Source organism: Arvicanthis niloticus, chromosome 18 (genome assembly GCF_011762505.2).
Source record: "Arvicanthis niloticus isolate mArvNil1 chromosome 18, mArvNil1.pat.X, whole genome shotgun sequence".
Classification (NCBI taxonomy): domain Eukaryota; kingdom Metazoa; phylum Chordata; class Mammalia; order Rodentia; family Muridae; genus Arvicanthis; species Arvicanthis niloticus.
In genome coordinates this window covers 16,263,967-16,272,251 of record NC_047675.1, presented here as the reverse complement: position 1 = coordinate 16,272,251, position 8,285 = coordinate 16,263,967, and the positions used below count along the sequence as shown (strand labels likewise).

At 47.6% G+C, this 8,285-nt stretch overlaps 1 long non-coding RNA gene across 1 annotated transcript; it reads right to left on the bottom strand.

Moving 5' to 3' along the window:
- Positions 1 to 1,292: 1,292 nt before the first annotated feature.
- On the bottom strand, positions 1,293 to 7,815 carry LOC143434939 (uncharacterized). The gene is made up of 3 exons (XR_013104821.1): positions 7,447 to 7,815; positions 6,963 to 7,063; positions 1,293 to 2,684 (listed from the first exon to the last, which is right to left on the bottom strand). It is a non-coding gene; the product is annotated as an uncharacterized LOC143434939 (long non-coding RNA).
- Positions 7,816 to 8,285: the final 470 nt, after the last annotated feature.

Below are 8,285 nucleotides of genomic sequence, written 5' to 3'. Positions count from 1 at the left end.
AAAGCCATTCCACTGCTCATCTGGCCGCTGGGAAAGGAAAGGGTTCCAAAAAGAGAACTAGGCCACGCAGATACATCGCAATGTTGGGATATATACCCGTCCCATGCACAGCTCTCAAATGCCAGGGAATCATTTGTCCTCACTGGACCTGTGATCCGAGCCAGCTGGGGTAGCACTATACAAGGCTCACAGGGACAACACGACCCCCTCACCTGTTACAGAACTGCCTGCAAACCTCTAGAATGGCATCCGTAGCCTTGTCCACACTGGCCTGGTTTGAGCCCTGTTTCTTTGGTATACACCAAAACCAGGAATCACAGGAGAGGGTGACAGCGGTTAGGGACAGAGCAGCTGCCTGGGAGCCTGACTTGTGCATGAGTTTGAATCGTCCTGCATCTATGCTTTACTGTCTCCATGCATGGGGGAACTGAATAGAGAAGTGCTCTGTACTTTCTGAGCCAGTCTGAGCCGGTGTGAGCCAGTGTGAGCCGGTCTGAGCCGGTCTGAGCAGGCCCCTCAGAAGTGGGTGCTCAGTCAGTCCCGCTGCCACTGCGTAGGCTGGGTAGCACCGTGCTCCTCATCAAGTCCTGAAGGCTCTTGTGAGCAAGAACTGCTAAAACCTGTCCCACTCTGAGCCACAGCTAAATAAACCCTACTACCCTGTGGGTGCGAAGCACATAGGGTAGAATCCTGTATTAGTTGGCCCTTCTTGCCAGGACAAAATACCCAACATAACCTAAAAGGTGGAATGGTGAGAGTCCAGGGTCTCAAAACACCCTTCAAAGACATGCTCCTCCCCAAAGGAACCTACTTCCTTCACACGGCCCCACCTCCTGACAGCCCATCAGTAGATCACGTCACTGATGAGGTGAATGCCCCTTGACCCAGTCACCTCTCAATGGTGCCCCCAGGTGATGATCAAGCCTTAAATAGAAATGTGATAAATCTTTTGAGGGGCCCTTCATATCCAAGCCATGACAGGTAAAGATGTCCCACATCTCTCCATAAGAGCACACTACAGTTGCCAACACTCACCGGAAGCCCCAGACTAACCACAGGGTGGCACTTCGTGTGCTCACAGGACCTCTCAGCACAGCACGGCCGGCATCAGGACTACCTGCAAAGCCAACGTGTGGCTTCATCCCTGCCACACGGACTGCGGGCTCTCCTGCACACCGGCTCCAGGTTCACAGTCTGAAGTGTCAGAGTTTCAGGGATATACTTCCCTCTTGTACTGTCTTGCGAGGGGCAAATGGGGCTCTGAGTGATATGTATTGTTGGTAGAAGCGCAGCCATGCCAAGGCCCCCAATGCCTCAGACCATGGGAATGGCAAAGCCTTCCCCACATCAGCCTCAGAGAAATGGCAAAGCCTTTCTTTCTCTACTCTGTCTGTGGATACTGACAATGTATTCAGAAAGGTATTGACTGTAGCTTCTTTCCCCTGCGTGTTTGAGGTCTAAGACTGCTGTGTTATAGAGACCTACATTAACTAAATCTGCCCCATTGTCCAGCTGTACAACATAAATAAGTGCGCTTTCTTTATTTCTTTTTCCATATCTTTGTAATTTTTAAAAACTTTTTATTGGTTCTTTGTGAATTTCACATCCTGCACCCTAATCCCCACTCATCTCCTCGTTTCCTCACATCAGCCTTCCACCTTTGCAACTCTCCTAACAGAAAAAACAAAATCTCACTGTGGAAGCTGCAGTGTGTCACAGTGTGTCCCACAGTGTACCCTTTGGTCCACACTTCTTTGCTTGCCAATGTTCACTGCAATGTCTCATTGGTCTGGTACGAGGCCTCTGGCTTCTACTTCTCTATCAATACTAGAACCTCACTGGGACTCCTCTAAGATACCCTGTTGTTGCCTTGTGTTATGAAGATCCTGAAGTTTTGTGACTGTAGGTCCGGCCCCTTTGTGCGCATCAGCAGTTCATTGATGGGGTAGATGTTGGGGTGGGCCAATTGAAAGCCTTGGATCTAGGCCTGAGAGGTATCAGAGATGGTCAGCCAGCCAGCTCTCCAGCTCTCACACCCTCAAGGCCAGCTCACCAACAACCCCTACAACCAGGGCCAGCCTTATCCTGCTGCCCAGGCAAGGTGCAGAGCTGGCTGTCATGAGTGTCACAGTTGGTGAGGGACATGGCCGGGTCTCCCACTTTCATGGCCCTGGGACCAGCTCTCCCTCCTGCTGTAGACAGTGAGGGAGGAGAGAGGGGAAGGGTATCTTTCCCCTTCTGCACCACAGCCCAGCTGATGAGAGGCAGGGCTGACTCTTAACAAATTGCAGGGCTAATTCTCTGATACTCTGGGGATAGCTTACGTGTGCCCCCCACCATCAGGGTCATGAGCTCTACTGTGCTGCCCAGGTAAGGTGCAGGGCTTGCTCTCCAGAGCACTACAGCATGTGAGGGGCAGGGCCAGCTCTCCTGCTCTCATGACCTAGTCGAGAGCAAAGGGAAATGAGGGGATCTTACCCTCACCAAGGTTACCACACAGCAGACAATAGGCAGGGCTGGCTCTTCCACCCTCAGGGCTGGTTCACCTGCAACCCCACATCCAGGGCCATCTCTACTGTGCTGACCAGGTGAGGTGCAGGGCCTTGTCTCTGGAGTGCTGCAGCAGGTGAAGGGCAGAGCCAGCTCTCTTACTCTGATGACCTCAGGTCCAGCTCTCCTGATGGCTGTAAGTGATAAGGGGAGAGGGGAGGTTCATACACTTTCTTATTTGGCTGTATACCATAAACCTGAGCCCTTGATTCAGACATATAAAATAAACACACTGAGCTTCCTGGCTGCTACTGTAGCATCTCCACACAGCAAAAGGCCCACCCAATCCCAGCTTTTCTATGTATGTGTCTGTGTGTCTGTCCTTTCTTCACTCCCCTTGTTGCCCCATCTGGTCAATCCCAAAGTCATGCAGGCTTCAGTCCTGGCTGTCTGGTTTTAAGTTCTGAGTGTGTACTCCAGCTCTTTCTGCCTGTGGCTATGTAGTTTCCCTCCAGTTATTTTCTTTTAGTAGACAAAGACTTGTTTCTTTTTATAGTAACTCAGGGACAATCCTTCTGTGATCAATTGTTGTTGTCATTGTATTTCTTAATTTCCGGGACTGAACTGAGAACCCTCTGTGTACTAGGTAGGCATTCTACCTCCAAGCTGTACCCCATCCCTAGATGATCCTCTGAGAAAAATATCAGTCTAAGGACAATTAGAGTCAGTGAAAGAAACCACAGGGAAGGGAGGTCAATGCAGGGCAGAGTGGGTGTGACCTTCATGATGGTTTTGCTGAGCTGGGCTGTTTGAGAATTGGCATTATATATAGTATATTATTATATTATATTTATTATATGTTTAATATATAACATCAATATACAATATCAATATTATAAACTTATTATACTGTGTATACATATTATAAATAAATATTATATATATCTGTATACATATCTATATACATTATTATATATAAATAATATATGCATATAAATAACATATGTAAATATTATATATGTTATATATAATATATTAATATATTATATTATTGTATTATATTCTTGTCATTGTGTCCTTAGCTCCTGCTAGTTACAGGGATGGCTGGATGAAAGTTCTAGAATTACTGAAGCAGAGATGTGAATACTGACTAAGGGTCAAGGAGAAAAGTTTGGACTGCCACAAATACCAAATCCTCAGCAAAAAACGACATCGTTTGTGGATCTTGAGATTGTGGCAGACATTACTAATCAATCCTGTTTCTAATTTCCCTTGTTCCAGATGCAGCGTCAGGATTCATCTTAACAGGGCACTCCAGGCACATAATCAGAATAACACACATAATGAACCCTATTTGTCATTCTTGGACTGCTTGCTCTTTCAGAATTGACTATTGTTCCCTAAAATTACGAACCACTTGGCAAGCAAAAATTTGTTGGACTTGTAAAACCAGAGAAAACGGGGTTAGCCCCGTCAAATTTCATGACCATTTTGCCATGAAGTTTCTTCAAATCACAAGACTGACAGAGGGTACCTCTGAATCTAGATTAAAAGTTTCCATTCAGGCTGCAGCCCTTGTTGAACTGGGGATAAGTAAAACTTGCCCATGAGCTCAAAGTGTCTGTTTGGTGAATAAGGAGCAGATAGTCTAAGGGCTTCACAGGAGGAAGCTCTCATAAATAAGAATTCCCTAAACCAGGTACTACAAAGATGGGCACCTGTTAGGCCCCAGCAGGGGGCAGGCAGAGCAGGCAGGGACAACAGTAGCAATCACCCGGATTAGGAGTCCTTCTTGTTCTGAAGGCAAACAGGAGAAGATTGTTTCATGGGCAGCTAGGAGGAGGGTGACAAATCCCACCCCCCCCCATGACACACTTCCTCCAACAAGTCCCCACCTACTCCAACAAGGCCACACCTACTCCAACAAGGCCCCACCTACTCCAACAAGGCCACACCTACTCCAACAAGGCCACACCTACTAATAGTGCTACTCTGTGGGCCATGCATATTCAAAACACTATACTGCCTCAGGAAGAGAACCTGTCAACAATGAAGTTGTCCCAAGGAGAAACGGAACTGAGACATGGAGGAGCTGAGCATCTAGATCCAGCCCTTTCTGAAGTCTGAACTCCATTGGCTCATATAAAGCAAGCTCCCTTCACTGCGTAAATCAGCTTGAACTGCAAACCCATCACTGGCAGTCCTGAAGAGTCCAGTGAGGAAATACTTAAAGCCAAACAGCAAGCCACACTGCTTCTGAACACTTCTTGTTTTAATTTGGAGTCAAAGAAGGAAAGATATCTTCCCCTTTAGGTAATTGCCATCCACCTGCCCATTGTCCCCCACCACTCCTCCATCTCTACCAGCCAGTCTTGTACTTGGCAGACACAGGAGCTTCAGGGCCACAAGCCACATGCAGTTTCCTTCAAGTTGGCACTATAGTTCCCCAAGTCATGCCCCCATCCACTTCTTCAGCTCCTGAACCTTCTATATCAGTGTTTCCAGAAACTACTCAGGCCACTGGGACCTAACTCCCTCCACATGCAGGGGATTCCAACAGCAACTGAGGCATGTACTGATACCCAAGGAAAAGCAGATTCTCTTGAAGAGATGGCTCAGTAGTTAAGAGCTCAGGCTGCTCTTCCTTATCTAAGACCCAGGTTTAATTCCCAGCACCCACATGGTGGCTCACAACTGCATATAACTCTCGTCCCAGTGGATCTGATGCCTTTCTCAAACCCCCAGAGACATGGTCACGCACGTGATGCACATACATACATGTAGGGAAACACTCACACATAGAAAATAAATTTAGAAGAAGAAGAAAGGGAAGAAGAGGAGAAAGAGGAAGAAGAAGGAGAAGGAGAAGGAGAAGAAGGAGAAGAACAACAACAACAACAAGATGAACAAGAAGAACAAGATCAAAAGTAGATCAAGAAGAGGAGAAAGAGGAAGAAGATGATGATGAAGACAATGAAGAAGAAGCAGAAGTGGGAGAGCTAAGGAAGAGGGCTACTGAAAGAAGACGCTGCGTAAGGGGGCAGAAGCATCTGTGGGGCAGCCATCATCGGAGGCCATCTTCAGACTATTCATTGGACCACACTAGGGTGCACAGTCCCCACTGTCACTCATGCTCCCTTGACCTCTCAACAGTTTTAGATCTCTAAACTGAAACATGTCACAGAAGAATTCAAAAACTCTTAGTCCCTTGGAGAAGAGCAAGCATCAATCACCAGGCTCATATCCCATGACATAATGATGGTCAGAGCAAGTGGCGGCCATCTCTTCCATTAAGGCAAGTGCGTCCCTGTCCCTATCATGCACACTCAGTGAGCCCCAATACCCACCATGGCAGCTAACCACCCTCCAGCTTGTGTGGCGTGTTCCCCATGAAAACAAAGTCCCCTCTCCCACTGCTTGTCAAAGGGGGGAAAGGAAGGCCACAGGGCCTCCAATCTTTTAAATCTTTCATTTCTTCTTTATCAATTACACATATATGAACGGTGTACCCATTCCCAATTCTCTCCTGGCAACTTCAATATGATCCCTCGTCCTTTAAGGTCCTCTCAAAGTATTGCCAATGTATTCTCAACTCCACAACTAAAGGATTTGCTTTTTGCCCCTATTGGGGATTGAACCTATGGCCCCATGCACATTGAACTATCTCCCCCAGCAGTCTAATCTTTCTTAAGCTCAGCTTGTTTCATTCATGTTCGTCCCTCACCCAGAAACTACTGGGGTAAGTTTTATACATGCATGGCTCTCTCTTTGTTTTTATTCAGTCCAGGGCCCCAGCCCACGGAATGGTGGTGCCTGGAATGGTGAGGTCTTTCCACGCCTCTTTCCTAATCTAGGTACTCTTTCCCATAGGTGCCCAAAGATTTGTTTCCAGGGTGATTCTGGATCACACCAAGCTTTCAATCAAGACTCATCGTCACACTCCACAGGGAGGACAAGGAAAGCAGCTGAGGAAGGTTGACATTGTGGGTGTGTCAGTGAGCAATCCCTGCTGTGGGCAGTCAGAGCTCAGGCTGGCCTGCTGGAGACTTTTGGAGATTCATTCCAAAGAGTATCCACCTGAGACTGAAGGCAGGTAAGGATTTATCCACCCTTTCCTTTACACTGTTAACTGCCTGGCATTTCTGCCTACAGTGCGCCCCGCCCCTGAGAAGGGTTTGTTTGGGCTCTCAGGCTACCTTGGAGGCAGGAACATGAGGCAGCTGGTCTCACTGGGTACCCAGTCAGGAAGCAGGGAGAGATCAACCCTTTCTGTGCTAGCAAAGACTACTGGGCTGGTAAAGAGGCAGATAAGTTACTTGCCTCAGGAAGCTCATGCTGTGCCCTGAACAATCAATCCTTGAGGGAACAGGCAGTCTCTGCAAGTCTGCCAGTGCTACAGACGTCAGCATTGCCCCACCCACCTCAAGCTATTCATTCCCCACATGGTCAGGATTTGCAGTTGAGGGACTCACCTAAAGAGGCTGTGTGCTGTGTTTCCCTGGTGGTTTGCTGGGGTGTAGTTCCACAACACACTGTTTCTAAGATGGCCTACTCGCAGAGATTTCAGGATTCTCTTGGAAAAAGACAGAACAGTGACAACAATATTTTTAAAAAGAATCCAAAAGCTATGTGTAAGAACATTTGGCCCACCAAAGATGCCATTGACTCACCGCCTGCTCCCTGCTGATCTGACTATTTTCTACTTCCCCTGCACAATTACTACAATCAAGTTATTATCAATCATGCTATCAATTGCTTGCTCTTGCAATGTAGGTTAAAGCTCCCTGTCAGTGGAATGCTGCTTCCTAGATTTTCATTGAAATCTAATGACTTTCATCTTCAAAGAAGCCACCCGCCACTGTCTGGTTCCCACCCCCGTTGGTTAAGGACAGGACTTCTTCATGAATTTCTTGCTCTAGATAAACACTCCGTTCAGCATTTACTTCAGGGACATACTCCAGGTTTATACGCTAAAGCTGGAAGAGGCAACTCTGCTGCCGACTGCACCCTCAGTTCTGTGTCTGGTGGGATACAGCGAGGGGACTTCAGCACCACACTCCACCCCCAGCCCTCTCCATGCTGGAACCTGGCATATGTTCCAATCAGCCACAGAGAGTCCATATGGGAGGCAATGCCAGGTCTTGAGTCACCACCTCTGAAAGGAGGAGCATCAGAGCTTTCTTGAGGTATTTCCAGATGTTTGCAGTTCCCGGAGTTTCCATAGCTTCCTGAATATTTAGTTAGTGTATGTGATGTTCTGTCCTAGGCCAGATAGCAGGCACAGCAGAACAGTGGACGGAACAGGAACCCTGCATAGCACCCTATCTGAACAAGCTCTAGAGTCCAAAGAAAGCTTCAGGCCACGCACAGACAACCCAAATGCAAACAATCATCGATCAGAACCAGAGTCATGAAAGAAACCTGAGAGAGGACAGGAAGGGAGGACGTGGAACGCAATCGGCAGAAACGGTGTGGTGATTTCGGTCTCCCAAAAAGCAGATGTTAAGCCAACAGGGTATGAACGAGAGTTTATTGGAGAAAAAAAAAATGTTCACAAAGGAAAGAACAGGAGGAGAAGGGCCAAACCGTCAGGTCCCAGCACACGCCTGATGCCTGAGAAAGAAGAAAAGGAAAAGGTAGCCGGGGTTCCCTGAAGAACTGAACTAATAAAGTATATTCATGGTAATAAAAGAAAAATGTATCAGCTTGTATCACACAGAGAGGGGCAGGAAGTCCCACGATGCCCTCCCACAGGTTGGAGAGCCCCAAACTGGCAGGAGGCTGGATGCCTCAGA